The following is a 24,445-nucleotide window of genomic DNA, read 5'->3' on the forward strand; positions in this document are numbered from 1 at the left end:
CCAGACCACTACTTTAATGTAATCCTCATTTTTAAGGTGACCCTCCCAGGGGGAGAGCCCTTCCAAAAGCTCCTGCCGCAGAGTAGCTGATGAAAACATATTTGTTGACTCAGAAAGTTGAATTTAATCAGGTCTTGGAGGGCGGGTGGGACTGTGTTCCTTGAGAGGAGCAGAGAGCCCCCAAGAGCGCCCCAGGCTGGGGGCTGGTGCGAGTGCAGGTGGGGAGGAGGCCACCCGTGGGTGCGGGGGAAGTAGAGGGGAGGGGCGGCCCATGGGGGGTTGGGGTGGCTCTGCTCCGGGGACCGGGGAGGGGGGAGGCAAGGTAAAACCGGGGACCGGGTGGGGCTGCTGACTTTGGACGTGAGGGAGAGTGCGGAGCCCTCGTAGTTCTGGAGCGGGGGGAGATAAAGCTAGGGTTGGATGCTGGCTGAAGGCTGTGGGTCAGGGGAGGAGAGGAGAGGGGGGTCTGGAGGGAGAGGGGCCAAGAGGAGGCGAAGGCAGAGAAGGAAAAATAAACTAGACGGAGAAAGGGGGAAGGAGGGGCTGAGGCCCAGGGAGAGGAGGACATACCGATAAGTGGTGATTGCTACCATTTGTACACCGTATTTCACCAAGCCATTGCACACACATTATCTCCTTGGATTTAGTCCTCGAAACAGGCCCATGAAATAATAGGATAACTCCTGCGTACTGAGCCTGCTCATGCCGGGGACTTTATGTACATTTCCTGTAGCCCTGTCAACAGCCACAGAGGGCGAGTACCCTTATCCCTTCCCCTCTACAGATGATACATCTGCGACTTGGGTAGGTTGAGGACCTCACCCAAGATCTCGGCTCAGAGCTGGCGTTCCAATCCAGGCCTGTCTGGCTCCACCGCCGAGGTCTGGCCTGCTTGTTCCAGACCTTCTCCCATCTACAGATGAGGAAACTGAGGGAGGCCCTGAGAGGCTGCCAGCCCAGGGGGCATCATGACAGCAGCTATGCCATCTGGTTCTGGGCTGGCCACACTTGGCCCAGAGGGGTCCAGGGACCACGTGGCTCCACCCCCGACCAAGTCCCCTGCGTCCATTCCTGTCGGTCTTCGTGATTCCTCAAATGGGGGCGCCCTCGCTAAGCACTCCTGCAGGCGGCTTTTCCAGATGCCCGAAATCTGATCGTGAGGCCCATGATAAAGCCTTGGGGACTGGAGGTAGGTCCTCTAGGGGTGACAAACTCTGGATCGCTGCTTGCCTTGCCAAATCAGCATCAGAGCTCAGCACTGTGAGGGATGGAGGGGTTTTCAGTGGGGTTTCAGGCCCAAATGGGAAAAAAGCTCCAGGCCCTTAAAGATGTGAGAAGGGGCCAAGACAGGGGGTAGGCGTGTGGCCAGAGCAGGAGAAGGAACGGGTGGAGTGTTGTCCAAAGACCCCGTGGAGGTGGCAGCCGTGGGCCTCATCGGGCTGCGTCCAGGGCTGAGTGAGTGCTACACGGCCACCTGGGTGGGCACTCCCACACGTCAGCCCCACACAGCCAACAGGTTCTCGTGAACGACTTAGCCACCTGTCCCAGCTGCCTCTCTTGGCTGGAAGGTTGAGATTCTAGAACTTCTCGAACTTCTCGAACTTCTAGTTCTAGAACTAGAACTTCTCCACCTGCAGAAGGTGGAGCTCTGCAGGGTCCCAAACCACATGTGTCTTCTCTGCAGGTGACTCGTGGCAAGTCTCCGAAAAGTGGGCCCGGGGCGTCGGGGTGGGTAGGTCGACAAGCCTCTGCTAAGTAGACTAGCCTGTTTGGCCGTCCGGAGGGGCTCCATAAATATTTGTTGACTGACTAACAGAAAGGAAGTCCAGCCTGAATTAGAAAATGCGTGGCAGAAAGAAAAACGCATTGCGTGATATATTCAAAGAAGACACTAGAAGTCTCGGAGGGCTCTGCAGAAGGAATAGAGAATGGCTGCCATTAGCATCTTAAACATACCATCAGAAGGTAACGTGAGTCTTTTTTCGTGGGTCAGAGTGCTTAAGACCTGTTCTCCTCGCTATCTCCAAGTATCCTCCCTTTGAGGATCTCGTTGGTGAGGATCTGGAATCTCGGCCGAAAATGGTGGCTCAGCAGAGGCACACTTCAGGGTTGCTGTCACCCAAAGAGCTCTGGCTCCCGGTCTGCAGGGTTTCGGTCTACATAAGGAGATGCAGGGCCCTGCCGTGTGTTTGTTCACATGTCATACTCCGGCTGCCAGGCTGCCTGAAAACAGACAAACAGCCTTTGTGCCAACACCCCAGTCCTGCCGCGTGGGGCTCTCCTGGGGCCTCGGACGAGCCGGGCCAGCGGATGGAGCCTGACCCTCCTGAACGCTGTGTCTGCCTGTCCAGCCAGAGCGCAGGCCGGGGGTGATGATAGTGTGCACCTCCTCCCCCCGCAGCAGGCTGACCACCCTGCCTACCCTGGATGGACAGAATTCTGTGGGTCAGGGGGAGCTGGGCTGCATTTCCTCCCCCATTACTGCCCCCCAGCCAGTGGAGAGGTCTTTCCTGTATGTGACCAGGTCAGGAACTGACGTCCTGATGGCCCTGTGCTCACAGTGAAAAGACGGGCACCCCAGGTGGCCTGGCTGTGAGCCCTAAGCTGACAGGAGACTATGTGGGTTGACAAAGTTGGCGGCAGGACCCGTTGCCCCTGGGCCGGCTGCCCTGGCAGGGGGGGACGCAACACGCCCTCCTTTTTTGTCGAGAGGAAGCCATTCCCTGACAAGCGTAGTCCATAGGGTCCCACGGGGTGCATGATCGAGGGATGGAGGAGGGTTGGGCCCCCGTCGCAGAGCCCACTGAGTTTTCTAGAAGAGAAGCAGTGAGAGCCCTTGTGAGGGGTAAAAGACCCAGCTAGCGCTTTGGTCAGGCAGGAGGGTTGGGTGTGGAGGTCCCCCCGAGGTTCTCCGCCGGTAACCTATGGGACGAGATTTTTTTAAATAGGCCCGAGCCGTAATTTTTGCTTTGTTTTTTTTTTTTGTTTTGTTTTAATTTTGAGTTCACAGTTGGCACTTAAATTTGACATCTTTTACAAACACACCTAGACTTCCAGTTTCTCTTAAAAATCAGAGGACTTGGCAACAGTAGGCCGGAGCTGGGTCACAGATGCCTCCTTGGAGCTCCTGTGGCCCTCTTCTCCTCCTGCCCACTGCCCTCACTGTGGTGCCCCCCGGGCTCCGCAGCCAGGGAAGGGGCTGTGATTTGGGACTGATGCTTTTTGGGAGAGGTGCCGGGGAGGACTGTCCTCCATCCTCCGGGGAAGGTTGGCCTTGGAGCGATGGGGAGGGCGTGTGGGGGATGGTTGGTGCGGCCAACGGGCGAGTAGGTTTGTAGCTGGGCCAGGGACATCCTGTCTGGAGGGCCCGGGAGGCCCCCGTCCCCATCTAGCAGGAGTGCAGATTGGGAGGACCGGAGCCTTTTCTGGGAGAGTTCGGTGGAAATGGAGAGGGGAGTAGGGGAAAGGGAGAGGTTTCAGTCCCTCTTTGTTTTTATCCCCCCAGGCCTGGGAGGGCTTTCCCAAGAGTGCTGAGCTCCTCAGCTCCGGCCTGATTAGAGCCTGGAGCCCCAAGGAGGAAGAGGCAGGGTCTTTTGGGTGCTGTGGCCACAAGGCAAGTCCAGACTCCAGGCTTTCCAGCACCAAAGCCCGAGGGCGGCAAGGAAGCCGTGTCAGGAGCATGTTGGGGGGCCACCGGGTTTTTCTGTAGTCACAGCTTGTGAGGGTTGCTGGGCGAGGGTCAGTCTGCAAAGTGCCCAGGGCCTCAGGGAGGTTGGGGTAGGAGGATCCTCCCTTTGGGCTGAAGGAGACTGTCTCTGACCCAGGGGACCAACAGTCTCGTTTCCGAGGGCCTGCCCTTGCTGGAAGGCCATGGAAAGCAAAGGCTTCCAAAGAATGAACACCTTGGTGGGGGATATGGGATGTGGGGAGACGACCCTCCCTTATCCGGGGCCATCGAGGGGACAACTTTGTGGCCTTAATCACAAGGAGGGACAACCCCGAGAGGCCACATCTTTGGATGCTGCCATATGGTGGACACAGCTCCCATCAAGGAGCTGGAGGGTTTCAATGCAGCCACCCTGCCTGTGACCTTGGGTAAGTGATTTACCCTCTGTTAAGCAGAATGTTGGAATAGCTTTCTCGCTAGGTTGTCGGGAGGCTCAAAGTAGATTACAAATAATGATAGCTAATATTTGTTTTATTGATTACTGGCCAGCCCCAGTCACATCAAACAGCTGCTGCTTAAGAAAAATGGTGTTTTGGGGGCACCTGGGTGGCTCAGTCTGTTGGGCATCTGGCTTCAGCTCCGGTCACGATCTCGTGGTTTGTGAGTTTGAGCCCCATGTTGGGCTCGGTGCTGACAGCTCAGAGCCTAGAGCCTGTCTCGGATTCTGTGTCTCCCTATCTCTCTGCCCCTCCCCTGTTTGCGTGCGCTCTCCCAAAAAGAAAGAAACATTAAAAAAAAAAAAGAAAGAAAGAAAGAAAAATGGTGTTTTGATGCCTGCGGGCTGGGCTCTGAACCAGGTGAGACCCTGGGGCCACCCGAGGATCTGCAGGAGTCAGCAGGATTTGGGGAGGTCCAGACATCCCATGGGTCTTGTAGACCCGGGGGGAGGCAGGAGAGCAGGTGGCTGACATGACACATGGCTTGGGGTTAGGGGTATCAGCGAGGCAAGTGCCAGGGTTCAAAGGACAGCGAGGTCCTTTCTCAGACCTTGGGCACATGGCTAAGTCTTTCTAAGCCTTGGTTTCCTCATCTGTAAAGTGGGCATAATGGTTAGTATTTATGTTACAGCATCGGTGAGATACCATCTACCACGTAACATAGTAACATATTTTGAAAATCGACTGATGTTTTTTTTTCCCCATTGTGTTTCCTTCCTTCCCCACCCTTCTCCCATTCAAGCAGCCAAGCTCATGGCCTCCGGGAGAGGATGTGACAGAAGAAGGCAAAGGGAATAGAAGGAGTCTCTTCCTGACTTTTGTGTGCAAAAGCCTTGGCTGTAGGGGAAACTACAAAGGGAACAAATGCAGGAGAAAAACATCCTGAGTGAGTAAGAACAACCCCACCCTCCCCGACTAGAAAGTTTCGGTGATGGGGAGGAAGAGGAGGATGGCCGGCTGAGGGTAGAGGAGGAAGAGGCCGCCGTGAACACAGTGTCACGCCTGGGTCTTGGGGAAGGGCCACAGCTCCACCTGAGGTCTGGGACCTGGGAACAGATCCCTGGGGGAGAACCCGGGAAGGCGTCAAGGCCCAGAGAAAGGAAAGTGCTGCTGTCGTGAAAAGGTCACGGTCTCAAACAGCCCCATTGGGAGTTCTCCTGCCCCATCAGGCCGTGGAAGCCGCAGGTAGGTCTTCGGTGCAACTGGGCCCAGAAGTGGAGAGACCTCCACTCCCCTTCCAGATGGGAGGGACCATGTGACTAGGATCACAGGGCACCTCTGTGGTGACCAAGTGGGCTCATGACGTCAGGGTCTCACTTGATGCCTTGTCTCTAAGGGCAACCCCCCACCCACCCACAGGAACGGGGCCATCTTCCTGGGGAAGATGGCGTGACACTTGCCATTATTTGAGACGTGGCCACCGCTGGCACGGGGATCCAAAATGAAAATAAGGCCGAGTCACAGAAAGCAAGGAAAGTCCCGTGTCTTACACACTTGACTTGTGGACTGTGTGAGATGGGTGCCCGCCACTCGTGCACGCACGGGGTTAGCACAGTGCCTGGTGCAGGGCCGGGTCTGGCCGCCACGCTCAGTGTGCATGCGTCACGTCACGTATGTGTAGCCAGAGCGTTAGACCCGGAGGCAGACAGGACGCTGCGTTGCTGGGAGATCATAGTCACCCTCCCTGCGGAGGGCGCTCAGGAGGACAGCTGCGACTCTGGGCACCCCCTCCCCCACGCGAGCCTTTCCCCCACTTTTCCCAAGCTCTCCCCACCCCACCATTTGTATCCCCCACGGCGATTCTGGCTGGGGTGACCCTACACTTCCTCGGAGCACAATTCGAAAACCCCTGCTCTCTTGCAATCCTTTTTTTCTTTTTTTTTAATATTTATTTTTGAGAGACAGAGACAGAGTGTGAGCAGGGGAGGGGCAGAGAGAGGGGGAGACACAGAATCGGAAGCAGGCTCCAGGCTCCGAGCCGTCAGCCCAGAGCCCGACGCGGGGCTCGAACTCACGGACCGTGAGATCGTGACCTGAGCGGAAGTCGGATGCTTAGCTGACTGAGCCACCCAGGCGCCCCTCCAATCCTTTCATTATAGGGTTGAATCAGAAGCCGAAGGGTCAATGGTGGCCTTCGTCCCATGGCTAGGTGGTGGCAGAGAGCCCTGCCCCTTCCTGTGCTCCTTTGAGAGGAACCGGCAGACGTCTCTCCAGGCAAAGGGCAGTTGAAACCCGTTTATGAAGCACAGTGACCCGCTCCTATTCCGTTCCTGCTGTCCACTCGTGAGCTCATTGTAGCTTGTTTTCACGGGACCTCACTCTCCTCCCTCCCTCCAGTCTCCTACCCGGCTTCCCCACTGGGCAAACCCTAGCACGGGCAGAGGGCAGGAGGGCCCGCTGAGGGTAGTTCGTGCCTGATAGTCCCCTGGGCAGAGAGCAATGTGGAGACAGGAGGAGAGTGGCCCTGGAGAGGCAGACAGAAGGCACTGGCCGGGACATGATTTAGTTACCATTAATTCCTCCATTCAATGCATATTTTTTGAGCGTCTATGAAGTTCTAGCTCATGTTCAAATACAGCAGACAAAGTTCTTGCCTTCATGGCCACTAACATTCAGTGAGTTATGGTATTAGTTGTGGCCTCAGAGCTATTGGGCCCAAAGTTGGAATGGCCATTGAGCTTAGAATATCTGCCCACCATGACCTCCCTCGGCCCCCAGGGCGCATTCTCGTCACTCGTCAAGTGGGCCAAGTCAAAGGTCACCGTACCCGCGTCCCTTTCCTGACCCTGACCACGATGCAGCCCGCACTGCTCTGGACCCTGATGGCCCCTGCTCTGCTCTGAAGCTTCACTTGAGCGCAGTGACACAAGAAGGACTGAAGCCCTCCATAAAAACCTGCCTTATTCTCCTTTTCCTGCTTCTGCTCTTGCTAGGACCTGCCCCCTGCCTTACACATGCCTCCTAGTACAAACAATGTATGTCTTCCTTGTAAAGATCGAGGGATTAGCGATTTCTTTGGAATCTTCTAGCACAATAGTTAACATCTAAGGAATGACCAGGCGAGGCCATCCTCGCCCGGGGTCTTGGCCCCAAGACCCTGTGGCTCCAAAGAATAAGTGACTTACAGAGGACACTTGGACCCTTGTCCTTGTTCCGGCTGGGAACCTGGACACCTGAGAGGACACACACACCGGACCACAGCCCTCAATAGAAACCCTGGACCCCGAACAAAGAGGAGACACTCTCTTTTCCTTTCTGAGTCTCCCAGACACTCCATCTGTACCTGCACTCTCTCTATAGCTTCGCTAAACTCTGTGCTCCCTCCCTCCCGGCTCGTGTTTGATTTCTATTCTGTGCAAAGCCAAGCACCCCCTTGACTGGTCCTGCAGGACCCCCTCTGGGTCCTCGCGCCTGGCCTGCCTACGTCAATACACTGCGCTGTAGTTTCCTAGGTGTGGGCTGTGGCCCCACTAGACAGGGAGCCAAGAGCTCTGTGTTCCCGTGGCTTGGAGGCTGCCTGGCACTGTCGGGTGAGTGCTCGTAACAGGAGACGCTCAGTAGGCATCTGAGGCGTTGATGGCGAATGGTTTTACGCTCTCACAAAACATCGTGCCTTCCTGTTTTTGCCCATGCTCCTCTTTTGTACTTTTCCCATATTTTGCCGCCCTCACGGACTCCAGCCCACAGCAGCCCAGCCCTTCTGTGTTGACGACACATACACAGTTCCGGCCGAGTACGGTTTCCCGCCGTGGACGTCCCAGGGCTCGCCTGCTCGGCCAGCCACGAGCTAGGCTTCCAATCCAGGACTGCGAACTTCGGGGCCACGTCTTCTACGTCTTTGTGTTCCTGATGCACCGCTGCCCAGCCTCACGGTAAGTGAGGCGAGAACACCGTTAACAGTGGTGACAAGCGAGCTCCGAGCGCACATCCTGGGCTAAGAACACGCTAAGCCCCTTGACTTGCATTAGTTCATTTAATTTTCCTGACCACCCCGTGAGGCCATAGGTTGGCACCCCCACTCACTTGGATGTGGCAACGGGTCCAGAGAGGTTTTCAGTGACTCATCAAACATTCCCCAGCTGATAAGCAGTGGGACCTGGCCTTGAAGCCAGGTGTCCGGGTCCAAATCCTGCTCTCATAACCACATCATGAACCATCCCCCGCCTTGGACATTCTCTTCCCCGCACTTGACCTCTTTCCTCCCCTGCGCAGCATCTAGAACAGACCTGGGCGTGCAGAAAGTGCTTAATTAATGCGTGTAGACGGTCTGTTGGATGAGGCGGCCGGTGACGGATCGAGACTCACAAGACCCTGGCATCTAGTAACACCGCATCTACAGGAAACACTGCAGCCACGCCTCACCTCTGGCCTGTCACACTCCTATAGCCTGACACCCTTTCTGTCCCCACGTGGGGGTGCGGGCTGGGTTTCTAGCCAGCCCCGGACATCACTCCTGACAAGCGTCCTTTGCTCCCAGAGCCGAAACAACATACGGAAAACCCAGGTCCCTCTTTCAAGCCCTCCGAATCAGAGCCACAGGGGCCTATAAAGTTCAGGTTATGAAGTGTCACGGGGTCTGTAACGACCTCTTCTTATTGCCTAAGCACACACCAGAAATCTGTTCGTTTCTGGGCAGGGGCTAATGGAAAAAGAGGGAAACTTTCCATGTATTTATTATGTGAAACATCACATACGGGGGATATGCACAGTGATATGTAATTAGACATAAAATGAGCCAGACTTGAGGATTTGCCAAAAATCTGCCGCAGAATAATGAAACTGCTTTACGAGGCTTTGGATGGTATCGTTGCTTTCACGATCCTCCCTTGCAACCCACTGCCTGGTGACCGGCTGGATGGAGACGAGGCGGTGGAACCCCAGAGCTAGGAGTTCCTTCGAGGGCCCCATCTTTGATCAGTCCCTGTGTCTTTTCCAAGGCAAAGATACATTCATCTCGAAGCCCCGGCTGCAAAGGAGCAAACTAAAGAGAAGGTGGGGACGGAGGGAGTGAGGCCCATCCCGGGCAGAGGGTGATGGGACCAAGCCCCCTGATTTCTCCAGTCCCAGAGGGGCTGGGGTGGACGGTTGTCTGTCCTGACACTCTGGCTGGGCAGGCGGGAGCACTGAGGCAGCTTCTAGTTTCAGCTCTGTGGCTGTCTTGCTCTGTGACCTTCCCAAACCACTGCACACCCCAGGGCCTCAGTTCCGTCCTCTGCGGAATCGGGAAGGTAAGTCGCCCCAGCAGCCTGGGCACAGGGTGCCAGGTGACCGGTGACTGATGCGCGGAGAAGATCTCGCTTTCTTGGCTTTCCCACGAAAACCTGCTAGGCTATCATTCATCCCCATGGGTTGAATTCAAGTGTTTCATTCAGATCACGCCAGGATGTGCTGGCTCGGTCAGTACAGCATCTGATTCTTGATCCCAGGGTCGTGAGTTCAATCCCCACGTTGGGTGTGGAGCCTGCTTAGAAATCCATATATCGTGCCAGAACAGAGCCTTGTGGTTTATTTTGTTTTGTTTCTTAGTTAATATGGAAGGTCTGCTACACGTGCCCTTGGCACTTAGCGGGGAACACAAGTTCTTTGCTTCGCAGGTAAGCACCTGACAAATTCCGCCCGTCTTCCTTCCTTAAACCCCTGCACACGTGACCCCAGCATCTCCTTTTCCCCTTGCGACTGCCCTGGGTCGGTGTCTCAGTGTCTCTTTCCCAAAGCATTACAACGCCTTCGAAATCTGGTCTGGGCTGGCGAATCTTCTCTCTCTGCCTCTGTCCCTCCCCCCATCCCTACCCTGTTCTCTTTCTCTCTTTCTCTGTGCTGATCTGTGTCCCCAGAAACTGACCCCTGCAGTCCTTCACAGGGACTTTCTTGCTTTCTGGTTTCTGCCCACGGAAAGCTCCAGGAGGAGACCCAAGGGTCGCGTTTCTCGCCCCCTGCCTGCTCTGGGCTGTGTTTTTGGCAATGACTGCATCCCCAAAGGTCTACGCCTCTGGCTGTCACCGGGTCCACAGGCAGGTTTGTTTTGCCCCTTGCCTCACAGGCCTAATGCTGGTTAAAGCTCCTGGCTGCCCATTCATGGGGGGGGGGGGGGCTTTATGCCCCTCATTGGCTCCACCCACCCTTCCATGAGAAGTGGGCTCATTCGCCCATCCACTGAGCCCCTAAGCTCCACTGTCTTCCACCAGAACCCTGAGTGTGCACATCGCTCCTACTTCCTGGATCTCCCCTCCATGCGTCTGTTGACCGCACACGGTCCCCACAGCAGGGTCCTGACCGTGCTCCCATCACAGACACCTTCGCCTCTCCGCCATCTTCCTTCATTTTAAGAGGGACATTTACAAGCCTCCGCAACTTGGCTGGTGTTCTCTTCTCTGACCTGCGTCTTTCCTGTGTGGCCTCTCGTTCCCCGGCGGAGCCAACGGCTCTCCTTAAATGCAGCCCCCACCGTTCCCTCGCCCCAAACCTCTGAGGCTCCAAATCCTACCTGTCCTTCAAGGCTCAGCTACCACGTCACCTCCTCCATAAACCCTCCCTCTTCTCGCAGCTGGAAGCAATGCTCTCCCGTCTGAACTCCCAGGGGATGTCATCTGTTTCTATCTCGGTCACTTATCACTTCCCCAACTTGTGTTAGAATAATTTATGTCCAAGCTCTTTCTTCCCTTCGGGCTGGGTCTCTTTCACCTTGCTGTGACCGCGCGGCGTGGTCACTGAATGTGTGTGCTCTGGAGACAGCCGCCCTGCTTCCGAGCTTGGCTCTGCTGCTTTGTAGCCACGTGAACTTGGCACGTGACGTTCCTTCTTTGAGCCTCACGCTGCTCGTCTGTAAGGTGGGAGTGACCATAACACCTGTATTGCAGGCTTGTGGGAGGATTCCATGAGTTCCTGCATGGAGAACACACTTCGAAGGGGGCCGGCACATATAAGCGGTCCATAAATGTCAGGTCTCCTCTCTTCCTCGTCTTACTGTTACTTAGTTGCACTTGGAGAATTAATTCCACGTGCTGTCAGACATCATGTGAGAGTAGGTGGCATGATAGAACAGCGCCTTGAAAACAAGACTTTGTCATCAGAATGGTTTTGCTAGATTGGTCACGTCAAAGCGTGTGACCATTTCCAACGCCAGGATTGTATGCGGAGACAGAGTCCAGCCCTCTCCTTAAAACGATAGGAAAATTGACGCCCAGAGCCACTGGTGACTTGGCCAAGGCCACACAGCGAGTGGCCAGAGCTAAGGCTTGAGTTCAGGTTTTCTTACTGCAACTGTTTTTCTTCTATTGTCCTCAAGTTTCTGAGTAGTTAGACCTCCTAAGCTTCCGAGTCCCAAGAGAAGGTGATCTCTGTGCACTTAACCTGGAGGACAAGAAGCGAGGACCCGTGGGCTTGGGGGGTTCCCTGGGGCTCACTTGGCCATCTTATAATTTGGGGTGGGATTTAAGGGCCTGGAAATGTATGTTTGCCTCTTGGAAATTCACATCCTGCTTCTGGTGGGCAGTTTACCCCCTGAGTATGTCACCAAACACCGGGAGAGTCCTTAGCCCTGAGTGAGAGACGCGAACATTTTAGGGAAAGAGTTGACATAGAGTGGGTAGGAAGAGGTGGATGAGAACAGGCTCGGTTTGGTCAGTCTGAAAACTGAAAATAGATCTGATCTGATGACATTTGGGCAACTATTGACCTTGTCACAGAGCCCAAAGCCTGTGGCTGGATGGGCGGGGATTAGGCAAGAACATTTCAGAAAGAATGTTCCTGTGCCTCAGCCGCTAGGAATGCTGGGTCATTCCTGCTGGGCCCGAGGGTGGCGGCAGCAGAGGGAGACGAGCCCCAAGGGGCCAGCAGTTGGCTGGGGCCTGCCCTGGAGCCCATCTGATCACCAACACCGAGGCCTCACAAACCAGTCGTGGTGGGTGACATCCTCATTCCCTCAGAGCCTGTCTCCTACCTGTCATGGCGTCCTCTATGGCAGGGTCTGGGAGGGAGACTAGGAGCATGAGACAAAACCAGGCAGAGTGGGCGCTCTAGATGGGCTTAGATCTAGGGGCAGCATTGTGGTAAGTGTTCTCTTAGGGGCAACGTGGGTATTGGAACCCGGTTGGCTTTCCCACCAAGGAGTGGGGGAGGGGGCGTTTGAGTCACCTGACAGAGGTGGATGCCAGTTCCGATTCTACTGTTTAGCACCGTGTGTCCTTGAGAAATGGACATGCTCATTGTCTTCATCTTCGCAAACCAAACAGTGATGCAGGCGAGGGGCTTAGCGCAGTGCCTGTTGAAGTTATTATTAGCGAGGTACAATGCCAGGCACAAAGTAAAGGCTCAAAAAATGGTAACTGAGTGGGCCATGTGTGGAAGTTTCCTGGGCAATCATAAAGGCTTACTCACATAGGCACAAGGACTGTTAGCATCATACCCAGGCAACGGGGCACTTCACGTAGCATGTGGGGTTTCTGCACCTGGGGGACCTTCTCTTTGCCTGCTTAGCCTCTCAGGTTGAGGCTCACCTTGGTCTAGACAAGCCATGCAACTGACATTTCCCCAGGCCAGGAAAGGGTTCAGCTGGGATATGAGTTTCTAGATAGAAATTAACCTATGAGTCAACATTAGGTCTCTGTCTTGAACATTCAATGGTTAGGACACTAGAGCCCTTTGGGACCCTTCACCCAAGCTCCAGATGTAGGCTGGAGTAGTGGAGGGCTCTTTCACGAGTGGAGGGATTTTGGGGGGAGCGTAAGTATAGGGCATCAAAAGGAGGGTCCCTTTGGTTATGTGAGCTGGTTGTCTCTTGGTGTGCCCCCCGACCCAAGCCCTGGTTGCCAGGCTGAGCTGGCTGTGAGGGGGGCACCGATGGAGGCTGGCACATCAGTATCTCACAGTCCTACCCTCACCCCTTCCCCCAGAATCAATCCTTCAGCTTCTAAACACCAAGGAGCCCACCATCTCCCTATCTCCACGGTGAGGAGGGCATCATGAGGAGGAGCCGAGAGAACTTAATTAAACAAACATGTTAATGAGACCCGGGAACTACCCTTCCCCTCCCTGGCCCATGACTACCATGCTCCCTCTTACAGACGTGGGGTCACGTACACAGGTGCACACACTTGTGGCTACAACACGCGTGTATACACAGACTTACTTTGAACGGATATTTATTAAACTTCCCCAGGGCCCTGGCGAGTTCCCTGACCCTGTCCCTTGTCCGGCCCCGCACGGTCTCGGTGTCCCAGGCCTGTGATCCCTGATACTCTGCCTCCCTCCGCCACTGGGAGCCACTGAGGCAGGGATCGTGTCTTCGTGTTTCCAGCTCCTGAGTCACACGTAACATAGAGGAGATTTTCGGTACGTGCGGAATAAGGACATCAAGGAGGAGGAAGACGCACGGGGCAGAGGACAGCACGTGCAAAGACGCGGAAGAGGGGAAATGGAGGCATTTGTCTGGACAGCCCATGCACGAAGGCACAGGACTTAAGGCAGAGACTGAAGACGGCAGCCCACAGCCAGCTCTTCCTGTTAAAGCAGAACTTCCCTTCCAGTGAGGGATGAATGCTTGTCGTCCTTCATACATCCTCCTCAGCACCTGCCTCCTCTCCCGCCCCGGAGAAGACAAGAAGACCAGCGTGGCCACAGGTGTGGCGCGAGGTCAGGAACAGAACCAATTCCTCCGCTGTCGCCGTCCGCAGCTTATGGCTAATGGCTGGCAAATGCAGGGACACACCAGGCGAATGCTTTGCGAATCTGGTTCCCGTTAAGGCGCCGGTAGAGAAACCCAGGAGGTCCTCGTGGTGAAATCAGACCAGATGTGAGTAGATTGACGAACGTCCCCCGAAACAGAAGGAGCCCCACGGTCCTGACATGCCTACAGGGTTCGAAGAGACCCACAGTTCCCTTGGGGTGGGGGTGGGGGTGGAGGTGGGGTCATGTTCCCGAAAGAATATCAAGTCACACCATCAAATAGCAAATGCCTCGCCACGACGGGAGCCGAAGAGCAGCCCAATTTCCCAACAAGAAGCAGGCCACCGGTCGTATCACAACACGGTGACCAGGCAGACCGTGCTCGCCGATGATCCCTGGACTCTATCAGTGCCAGGCAAGCCTAGGAGGCAGGATCGCCGAGAGGCTGAGGGCGGCCACTTGGATTGGGCTGACCCCTCCACTTCTTAGACTTAGGCACTCCGGTGAAGATTCAGTGGGGATCCTCAGGCCCTATGCGGCCCCAGAGCAGAGCCTGGCTCAAGTCAGTGTTCAGCAAGCATCAGCCATCATTAGTATTCTTGGTCAAAACCTCCAAGCAGGAGAGAATCACACCCATGTGGGAGGTGAAGAAACCACCGCTCAGACAAGTTCATTAACACGGCCCAGGAGCGCACGACGCGGCTAGACCCAGGAGCCAGCCCTGAGCCCAGGCAGGCTGACGCAGAGCCCTCCCTTTTGAGCTCTGTTTTATACCACTTCCTGGATGGGAAATGGGGACTCAGGCCAGAAGGACTCGGGAACATTGTTTCCTAGGGCCGCTGATGCCCATCCCCGAGAGTTGGGCAATGCTGGAACAAGAAGTGAGGCAGAAAGGGATGGAAATGCAATAATCAGGCGCTAGAATGTCAGAAGGTTCCAGAATGTTGGAAGAGGGACGCCACCTGCCCCGCACCCCCTTCAGGTGCGCAGGCCGGCTCCGGGTGAGCCGCGTGTGAGGCGGGGGCGGGCCGAGGGCCAGCCAGGCAAGGCGCCCCGCACGATTTCCTGTTATTCAGTCTCGTTCTAGGAGCACCCCATCATCTGGCCAACTCAGGGCGACAGACTCCAGAGAGCTCAGTCAAGCACTTGGGGAGTTTAGTTTTTAAAATAACAAATCGTGAACCCGGTTAAAACTTTTCAGTCAACCCAGTCAGAAATCCAGTCAAGTGGCTGGAAAATTCGAGAAACCCAGGCCACGCTACGTTCAGTCGAGTTTTGCCGTTAACTTCTGCAAAATCAATCAGAAACTCGGTCAGTTCATCCTGAAGCCCTGGGAGTCTAGACAGAAGTTCAGGCAGCCTTCTCATGTACCGAGGTGGTGAGTTGGAAATTTGGTGAGGTTGGTCCAAAATCCAGCAAGGTCAATCCAAGTCCGGATCAGCCCAAGGTTCCATGTGGCGAGGCTGAAGTCCACGTGGTGCAGTCAGGTATTCAGTTACACGGGTCATAATGTCCGCCCCACCACTTGGCATCACGTAGGCCCGACATCCCGTGTGGGACTGGGTTAGTAACGGGTAAACAGAGAGAGACAGAGATTGGCGGTGTGCAGAGGCAGGGGAGCTAAGCCGGAGACAAAATGGTACTGTCTGAGGGTTTCCGGAATCATCTCCACCAGGAGCCAGGCCGAGGAAATGGCAGAGCTGAGCGGGAGTGCCGTTCCCAGACAAGCCCCCGAGACCGCCTTGAGTAGACCCCTGATGCCACTCCGCTGACCCCCGTGAACCCAGCTTTTCAGAGCCGTCGGGCCTTCTGGCCCCGTATCCGGCCACTGGCTGCCAGCCAGGGTGTCCTCACCTGAAGGACAGCAGCCCTGTGAGCACATGCAGCACGCCTCGTCCCCTCACGGCCTGCCTGTCTGTTCTCCCATGCTCCTTCCCCTCTCTGGCCCGAGCTGAGCAGGCATAGCCAAGAGCTGGCCCCGTGCCCCAGCGCATGGAGGTGTAGCTGGGCTCCAACCCAGCTCTTCAAACAGGTTCCATATGGTCCTCCCGGCCGCCCCTCATTCCCCTTCCCCACCTTGACTGTTTCTGAGATTAAAATCCCTTCCTGGTTGTCAGCGAACAGCCGCAGGGAGGGGCCGCCTCACTGCTTTGGGGGGGCTGAGCTGGTGTGGAATACTCATCAGGAGGCTGGCTGGTTTGGGGGGGGTGGGGACAGAGTTCCTGGGCTCCTGGGTGACGGGGTGTGGAGGGGGGCAGGTGGGTCGAGCGTGGGAGAGACCTCTATCTGTCCTCTCAGCCCAGCTTCAGCCCCAGAGCAGTTCCCGGATGTCTGGCCTTGGCACCGGGCCCCCAAGACTCAAGGTGGAAATGTGCAGGCACCCCAGTAGCTCTGACTCTCTTCTGAACCCGGAATTTCTTCTGTAGCTAAGAGGGCTGTGATGAAAGCAGGTGGGTGGGGTGGGGTGGGTGGCGCCCCCGGAGTGGGGGCCGCAGCTGGTGTTTCTGATATTGAAGTGTTTAATAATTTAACAGCCAGCGCAACAGTCCCAGAAGGTCCTGGCTGAGCCTTCACCATGGGTTGGAAACCATCTCAGCTCTGGCTCTGCCTTCTTCCCTGGAAAGGCATCTGTTGACTATGAAATCTGAGGACATACACACTTGCATGTGGGTATGTGTGTGTGTGTGTGTGTGTGTGTGAGAGAGAGAGAGAGAGAGAGAGAGACCTCTCTGGATACGCAGCCTCCCAAGCACCCAGGAAATCCACAAGCACGTGCCCACCTTGGAGCTTTGCCCGCCCTCGCGCCCCTGCCTCAGTCCCACCAAGTCCAGCCCAGAGGCTCGTCCGGGCACAGAGGCACAGCCGATCCACTTCTGAGCCCCTGGCTGAACCACGTCCTGGGGATTCTTAACTCTCATCCTCCACCATTCTGTCACAGACCCATGCCCAGGAGCTGGCCTGCATGTCTGGGGTGCTGAAGTCTCCCCGCCAGCCTGTCCCCCCGGCACCACCCCCCCACCCCGGCCACACCCTTGGCCGAGCTCTGGGAGCCCGTCCTACCCCCTTGCGAGATCAAAGCGGGCTCCCTGTCTGCTCTCAGTGACAACATCTGGCTGCGGCAGGTGGTGATTTAAAATCTCAGCCCTGGAAGGCCCTCCGATCGCCATCCTGGCTGGCTCACTTTCCACGTGGAGACTCAGAGAGGGGAAGGGCCACCGAGCTGGTGTCCGAGCTGGGACCGGAACCCGGGGTCCCACGACTGCTGGAATTTCCCCAGCGGCATCCTTGTGGGCAAAGGGAGAGAGTGGGCGAGTATACTCAGGCAAGCCAGAGCTTTCCCTCTCTTCCAGAGCAAGTATGGTCACAGGGAGGGCAAATACTCCTTGGAGATGGATCTCACACCTTCTGTCGTCGCTTCTTGGAATCCAGGGGGTGCAGGGACATCATGCTGCCTTGGGGAGACCTATATTGCAGGGCAATTTGGGGGCACAGTGAGAACATGGCCTGTGAAACACTTTGGACACTGGCACAGGGATAGAAGATCCCAAGTGCCCTGAGGGCCACCTTTCTTTTTGCTCCCTTCCTCTTGCTCTCTCTTTAGCTGTGCAAATCACTGCTTTGCACAGGGGGAGAACCCAAGCTTATTTTGTTTCTCTTTCCAGGTATTATTAGAAGCCTAGGGCAGAGCAAGCACCAGCCATGGCTCCAGCCGGCCCCAGAGGCCAGATTCCTCTGAGTGAGTGGGGAGGGGTGGGGCACAGAGGGAACCCAGCTCCCCACCACCTCTGCGCACCAGCCCAGCCCCCTCACACGGCATCCGGAGGTCCCGTCTTGTGGTTCATAGCCACATGTCCCCGGCACCGTCACATTGGGCAACTTCGACTCCAGCTAGCAATTTTCCCATCTTCCGGCGTCTGGGCCCCCGCTCACCAGTTTCTTCTCCTAAGATGTCTTAGGACATCCCATCCTTCCAGCCCGGCGCAGACTCTGCTGGGTCTTTGGTGCTCTGACCTTGGTGCCATCTCCTCTGCTGGGGCCCGGCCCTCGGAAGTCCAGTGAATGAGATGGGGTGTGCTTGTTTGAGACGTTAACAGTTCTTTTTCTCTTGGGAGTTCACTCTGTGCTCTGCATTCAACACAGCCTGCGTGATTACAAAGTGGGATGGGACAGATGTCGAATGGAAACAAAGGAGGCTGCCCGGCTGGGACCCCCAGGCCCAGGTCTCCGAAGAAATGAGAGAATTCAGAGGCTTAGTGGAAATGTGGGAGCAAGGTCAGGAGTGAGAGCAGGCCTTGGCCGTTGAGGAGGGGGCTTCCCTGGAGAGCTCTGGGAGGCAGCAAGACCCGGGGGGAAGGGCTGGGGGCAAGTCCAGGCACCGCCTGGCTTCCACACCCAGGTGAGGCCCAGACCTGAGAAGTGGCCCCTGGGCCCCGCACCTTGCAGGCAAGAGGCAGGAATGAAGGTAGTCTTGGTGATGAGCTTCGAGGACGGATGTCTGAATCTGGAGGGCTCCACTGAGAAATGACCCAGGGGACTTTGGGGTCAAGTGCTTCGGGGGCACGCTAATTCCCCGCAGCATCTGGCCTTGTAGCAACTCCTGTGACTCCAGCTCTTCCCGGGGGAAACTGCAAGGTTGCCCCAAACTCACTGAGTGAGATTGTGCCCTTCACCCCAATGAATGGAGAGCTCAAGCCAGAGACTGAATTGCTACGGAAAGATGAATCGTTCTGCCTGTGCGGCTGGGCTGCCCGCGGAGCGTGGTTCCTCCTGCACTGACACTTCTAGACAGGTCCTGGGCAGCATCTTTTCTTATCCTAACAACTAGCTCCATGCACATGCCGTGAGGCCTCCCATTTTACAGACGAGGAAACTGAGCCACTGAGGCACAGGGGCAACTCACCTGAGGTCCCAGGGTTGGTGCCCGGAGGGGTCAGATGCAGAGTTGTGTCTGTCTGACTCCCGGGCCCATGCTCCGCACTGGCCACACTCGTAGCAGGTTCCCTTTCCCTCTCCCGACACTGGGAGAACCCCAGGTGTATTTATTTTTTTTTTTTAATTTTTTTTTCAACGTTTTTTATTTTTGGGACAGAGAGAGACAGAGCATGAACGGGGGAGGGGCAGAGAGAGAGGGAGACACAGCATCGGAAACAGGCTCCAGGCTCCGAGCCATCAGCCCAGAGCCCGACGCGGGGCTCGAACTCACGGACCGCGAGATCGTGACCTGGCTGAAGTCAGACGCTTAACCGACTGCGCCACCCAGGCGCCCCAGTATTTAAACATCTTAGCCGCAGTGTTGGTGTTTAGCCAGGGGTCTACCTTTGCTTTTGTCAAGAGCCTCTGCTCCAGCCTGTGTTTTCTCCCTAATGTCGGGGTTTGGGTTCTCCGGGAAACCCAACCCCAGGGTCTCCCTCCCCATCCAGCTTTCTGCTTTGCCCCATCACAAGCTCAGGCGAGTCCCCGTATAGCTGTGGCTGAGAAGGAACGCATGGTCCACGTAGGGACAGTTCCTTACCTTCTACAGCCCAGAACTGATTTCGTCCCCCTCCCTGCACCTCTGGGAGGTAGAGGCAGGCCAAGAACTGAGGCTTGGGGCTTGACCTAGTTCCCGCTGAGGACAGGGAGGAAGAGGTGGAACCCAAAGGCATTGCCCCTCTTTTGTTCCCCAAACTGGTTTGTGATTGGAATCAGTATTCCTGGTTGCTTTTTAAAAAAACAATCTATTTAAGTAGGGGTACTGGGTGGCTCAGTCAGTTAAGCATCCGACCTCGGCTTAGGTCAAGATCTAGCAGTTCACCGGTTCTAGGCCCACGTCAGTCTCTGTGCTGACAGCTCACAGTGTGGAGCCTGCTTCAGATTCTGTGTCTACCCCCTCTCTCTGCCCCTTCCCTGCTCGCGCTCTGTATATGTCTCTCTCTCTCTCAAAAATAAGTAAAACATTAAAAGAACTTATTTAAGTAGGCTCCACACCCAACGTGGGGCTTGAACTCACAACCCTGAGGTCAAGAGTCACTCACTCTACCAACTGAGCCAGCCAGGCACTCCTGGTACTTGGGTTCTCATTCAGCTCTTTAAGCCAGTAGTTCAGAGGAGAGACAGGAGTTCTCCCACCTCTTCAGACAAAACTCTCTCACCAGTGATTCGCAAGTTCATTTGCGAAACTTTTCTGCCAAAATCTTTATGCTGTAGAGAAAACCAACGACACAGATCCTCTGCCCTGATCAAAGGGGCTGGAGGCAACTACCCTGTTACCCTGAGGGGGTTCCACCCTGGGTGCCTCTGGCCTGGGTTAAAGACCATGAACCACACTCTCATTCAAATCCCTGGTTCACCGCTTACCAGCTGTGGCCCTAGGAATGTTAGTTAAGTGCTCTGTGCCTCAGTTTCCCCATCTGTGCCATGGAGACAGGAACGTCACCTGCTTCACAGCATTGCTGTGAGGATTAAATGGGCAAATGGCCGTTAAGCATAGAGAATGACGCCTGGCACATAAGAAGGGCTAAATAAGTCAATGATAGGACATCTGGGTGGCTCAGTCGGTTGAGCATCCAACTCTTGGTTTCGGCTCAGGTCATGATCCCAGGATCATGCGTTTGAGCCCCAAGTTGGGCTCCATGGTGAGCACGGAGCCTGCTTAAGATTCTCTCTCTCACCCTGCCCCTCTCCTCCGCTTATGTACTCTATCTAAAATAAGTTTATTTTATTTATTTATTTATTTATTTATTTATTATTTTTAATGTTTATTCATTTTTGAGAGACAGAGCACAAGTGGGAGAGGGGCAGAGAGAGGGAGACACAGAATCCGAAGCAGGCTCCGGGCTCTGAGCTGTCAGCACAGAGCCCGACGCGGGCCTCGAACCCATGAACTGTGAGATCATGACCTGAGCCGAAGTCAGACACTTAACTGACTAAGCCATCCAGGCGCCCCTAAAATAAATTTTTTTTAAAAAGCTCCTTTAAAAAAATAAACAGATAAAATCAATAAGTAAGTCAATAGCATTCCTTGGGCCACCCTGTCTTGGCTGATTATGTTTTGCGGACTAGACCATGCAGCACCTGCTTTAAATGGTTTCCTTGGGTGAAGAGATGATTCAAGGGCATCATCCCAATGAATCAGAAAGAAAAGCAGTCAAAGCAATTTGTAGGTTTAATTGAGCTGTTTGGAGTGTTTTGATCCGCTTGGGTGGATGCTGTCGCTTTGCACAGGGTGACCAGCCACCTCTGTGGTTCTGGGCGGGCCGGGTGCGTGTGCAGACCTACTTCCTGGCCCCCAGCCAGGCTCCCAGGAGAAGTTTCCATAGAGGTGGACAGACATCGGACAGAAGCCTTACCGCCAATGCTTCCTTGATTGTTCCGGTGCCCTCCGAGTTGTCATGGGGTCAGATCCTGGAAACCTTGAGTGGTTTCCCAGATGGGACCTTTGAGCTCTGCTAATTCGTTCCACCCTGTTTTCTGGGGGAGCTTGGCAAAAGGATTATTCACTTCCCTCCCCTCTTCCCCCACAAGGCTCTTTTGAGAGGGGGGCAGCTCTGCTCTGGGCAGGAAGGGGCATTGGGAGGCGGAAGAGGACAATAATTTCTTTCCTGTCTCTGTTCTTTTCTGCGAGGATCATCAGACATGTGCGGGACAACTAGGGCCTTGGGGGTTCCAGGAGAGAGGCTGCCGATTGCCACGGGGACCCTGGCACAGGCGGCACTTAGGACAGACCACGTTTACATCCAGGTGAAATTGATTAGGCTGCTCATCAAAGGGCAGCCTGAGGGGAGGGAAAGGATCCCAGAAAGGAAATGAGAAATCTGATCATGTTACTTACCTCCCTGGTCAGTAGCTTCCCTTGACGATAAGGTCCCCCGATTCTCCCTGCGCCCTTGCCCTGCTTGACCCAGGCCAGCCTCAATTCGGGATGCTCCCTCATGCCCCAAACTCAGCTAAAGGCTGCTCCTTCTGCCTCTGGACCTTTGCACATGCTGTCTACCTGTGCAACTGCTCAAACTAGAGGCCTCAGTCTACACGGCACTCTCCCGGCGGGGGGGGGGGGGTCTTCCTTACAGCTGTGTACTCCTTCCCCACCCCACCTTTCTAGTTTAGGTACATGCCCTTCCCCTTTATTACCCTCCACCTCTTTAGGATTCTCTTTCAGTGCACTTAGCACCGTTATAACTAGCTGGCTTTAGTGTTCATCTGCCGGGACTCTTAGCTGCCGCTGGCTCACGGCTTCATCCCTCGCTGTGATGCCGTGCCTGGTCTGCAGGGAGCTGCCTTCCTCCAGGTCACATCTGCCGGGGCTGACTCACAGAGAGTGATGGCTGACGCTGGGTTCCAAAGACCTGGCCCTCTTGCCAGGTTGTCTCAATCTGAGACAACTCTGAAGGGCCACCTCCCCTCTAGAGTGCCCTACAGGATGGCCGAGGCCTCAATTACAACCACATTGCAGGCCGGCCCTTCCCTTCCGAGTCCTGCCTTCTTTGGTTCCTTGTATGGCCAGCGAGGATTCATTCCTTTGCATACTTTCTGCACACAGCTTTCTGAATCAGTCTGTTTCCACCGAACCCCACCTGAGATACCCTCCTTACCCACTTCTCTCAGAGATTGCCTCTTTTTTTTTTTTTTTCCCTTATCAAAACTCCTTTCAGGAAAGGCTCTCATAAGCTCATTCACATGCAGGTACCAATGACTGATAATAGCTCAATGGTTTTCTTTTTCTGGAGTCATTTACTCTTTACAAGAATGCTATGTCAAAGGATGAAGTTTTGTGTATCCGCAAAGCAGTAATGAGGTCAGATCGGGACGGGGCTTATCAGTGAAACAGGGACCCTACTTACTGCGCCTAGAGTAAGGCAGGGTAATCCTAAGGCCCTGCAAATGTTGGCTGGTGAGGCTGGTCCTTGTTGGAACCACAGAGGTGCACCATCTTGGAGTCTTAGAGAGGGAAGCAGCAGGGTATGTGACAAGACGGTCTGGTTAACTGGGTGACTTCTTCTCTTTGGAGCTCAGCGTCTTCAACTCTAAAATGAGGGATCATAGTACCCATTATAAAACTGTGTATACACACGAGCTCAATTATGAAGACAGACACATTTGTCTGTATACACAAAAAGTTAGAAACAAACGCCCTCAAACAGAAGTTCCTGAACTTTCTCTGTTCACAGCACGTTTCGTGTCAGTCATTTTTTACGGTCCCGGAGGCCAAAAGAAATACCAGAAAGTTCCTTTGAGTAAGTGGTTACGTCTAAATAACTCGAAGCATATTATGTCGTTATCAAAAGTACATACATTGAAAGAAGAAAGGAAAAACCATTTATATTTCATCCCCAACCACAGTTATTTACTAACGGGATATGTGTGGGGCATCGCCTGACTCTCAAACCCTGGAATCATGTGGGACACCATCACCTCACTTCCTGTACCACAATGATTTTCGCATGGTGTTTGCTTTTTATCACAGCAACCATCAAAAAAAAAAAACACTGAGTTTCACCAAGTTATGACATTGTTGAAAGGAATGTTGCATGATCTCATGTTGAAACCGTGGACTACGGGAGCTAGTAGTTTGCAGAGCACTGGACGGATGTCACTGCGTTTCCCTCAAAATTTCAAATATCCCTGCAAGGTCTTTGTGGATCTGTTGCTGTGCCCGGACGTCTCAGTGCACCATTTGGGACCTGTCTGGTTCCGATCTCTTTTAAGTGTGATATACTCATTGTTTAAGAGACGTGGAGGGGCGTCTGGGTGACTCAGTCAGTTCAGCGTCCGACTCTTGATCATGGCTCAGGTCTTGATCTCACGGTTCAGGGGTTCGAGCCCTGCATCGGACTCTGCACTGAGAGTGTAGAGCCTGCTTGGGTTTTTCTGTCTCCCTCTCTTGATGCCCCTCCCCCAGAGAGTGCGTGCTCTCTCTCTCTCTCTCTCTCTCTCTCTCAAAAATAAATAAATAAACATTAAAAAAAAAAGAATTATAAGAAGCAGCAGCTTTCTTAAAGTCGCTACAGCCTAAGCCCTCCCTCTCCTCATTCTCCCCTACTACTCTGGGAGCTGATCGCGAACGCCAGGGACGTATGTGACCGTCTGCCTCTGCCTGGACGTGGGCTACCTGGTGCACAAGTTCACAGTCATCACGCTGAGGCCACGCCTCAGCTACACCTAGTATTTAAAGAGCTACCCCTAGTTTATCGAAACGTGTTATTTTGAAATGATTTTAGATGTACAGAAGAGTTGCAAAGATAGTACAGAGTTCCCTGTGCCTTTCCTCCAGCTCCCTGAAGTGCGAATGCCTCACACAGCCATGGCACACTTATCAACACCGAGACCCCAACGTTGGTCCGATAGTAATGTCTAAATTAGGGACTTTAGGAGCGCCTGGGTGGCTCAGTCCGTTAAGCATCCGACCCTTGGTCTCGGCTCAGGTCACGATCTCATGGTTTCATGAGACCAAACCGCATGTGGGGCTCGGTGCTGACAGCACAGAGCCTCCTTGGGATTCTCTCTCTTTCTCTCTCTCCTCCCCTCCCCCACTCACCCTGCCTCTGTCTCTCAAAATAAATAAATAAGTGGATAACTAAATAAGTTAATTAATTAAATAAATAAACTTGAAACTATGGGCTTTCTTTGGCTTTCTCAGTTT

General features: G+C 54.5%; 2 long non-coding RNA genes across 2 annotated transcripts; both read left to right on the forward strand.

Moving 5' to 3' along the window:
• The first annotated feature begins 4,604 nt into the window (after positions 1-4,604).
• On the forward strand, positions 4,605-8,957 carry LOC123380796. Its single transcript, XR_006586981.1, has 2 exons — positions 4,605-5,050; positions 7,845-8,957. It is a non-coding gene; the product is annotated as an uncharacterized LOC123380796 (long non-coding RNA).
• Positions 8,958-11,201: 2,244 nt separating this feature from the next.
• On the forward strand, positions 11,202-18,910 carry LOC123380795. Its single transcript, XR_006586980.1, has 3 exons — positions 11,202-15,314; positions 16,362-16,497; positions 17,490-18,910. It is a non-coding gene; the product is annotated as an uncharacterized LOC123380795 (long non-coding RNA).
• Positions 18,911-24,445: the final 5,535 nt, after the last annotated feature.

This window comes from Felis catus, chromosome D2, assembly GCF_018350175.1.
Source record: "Felis catus isolate Fca126 chromosome D2, F.catus_Fca126_mat1.0, whole genome shotgun sequence".
Classification (NCBI taxonomy): domain Eukaryota; kingdom Metazoa; phylum Chordata; class Mammalia; order Carnivora; family Felidae; genus Felis; species Felis catus.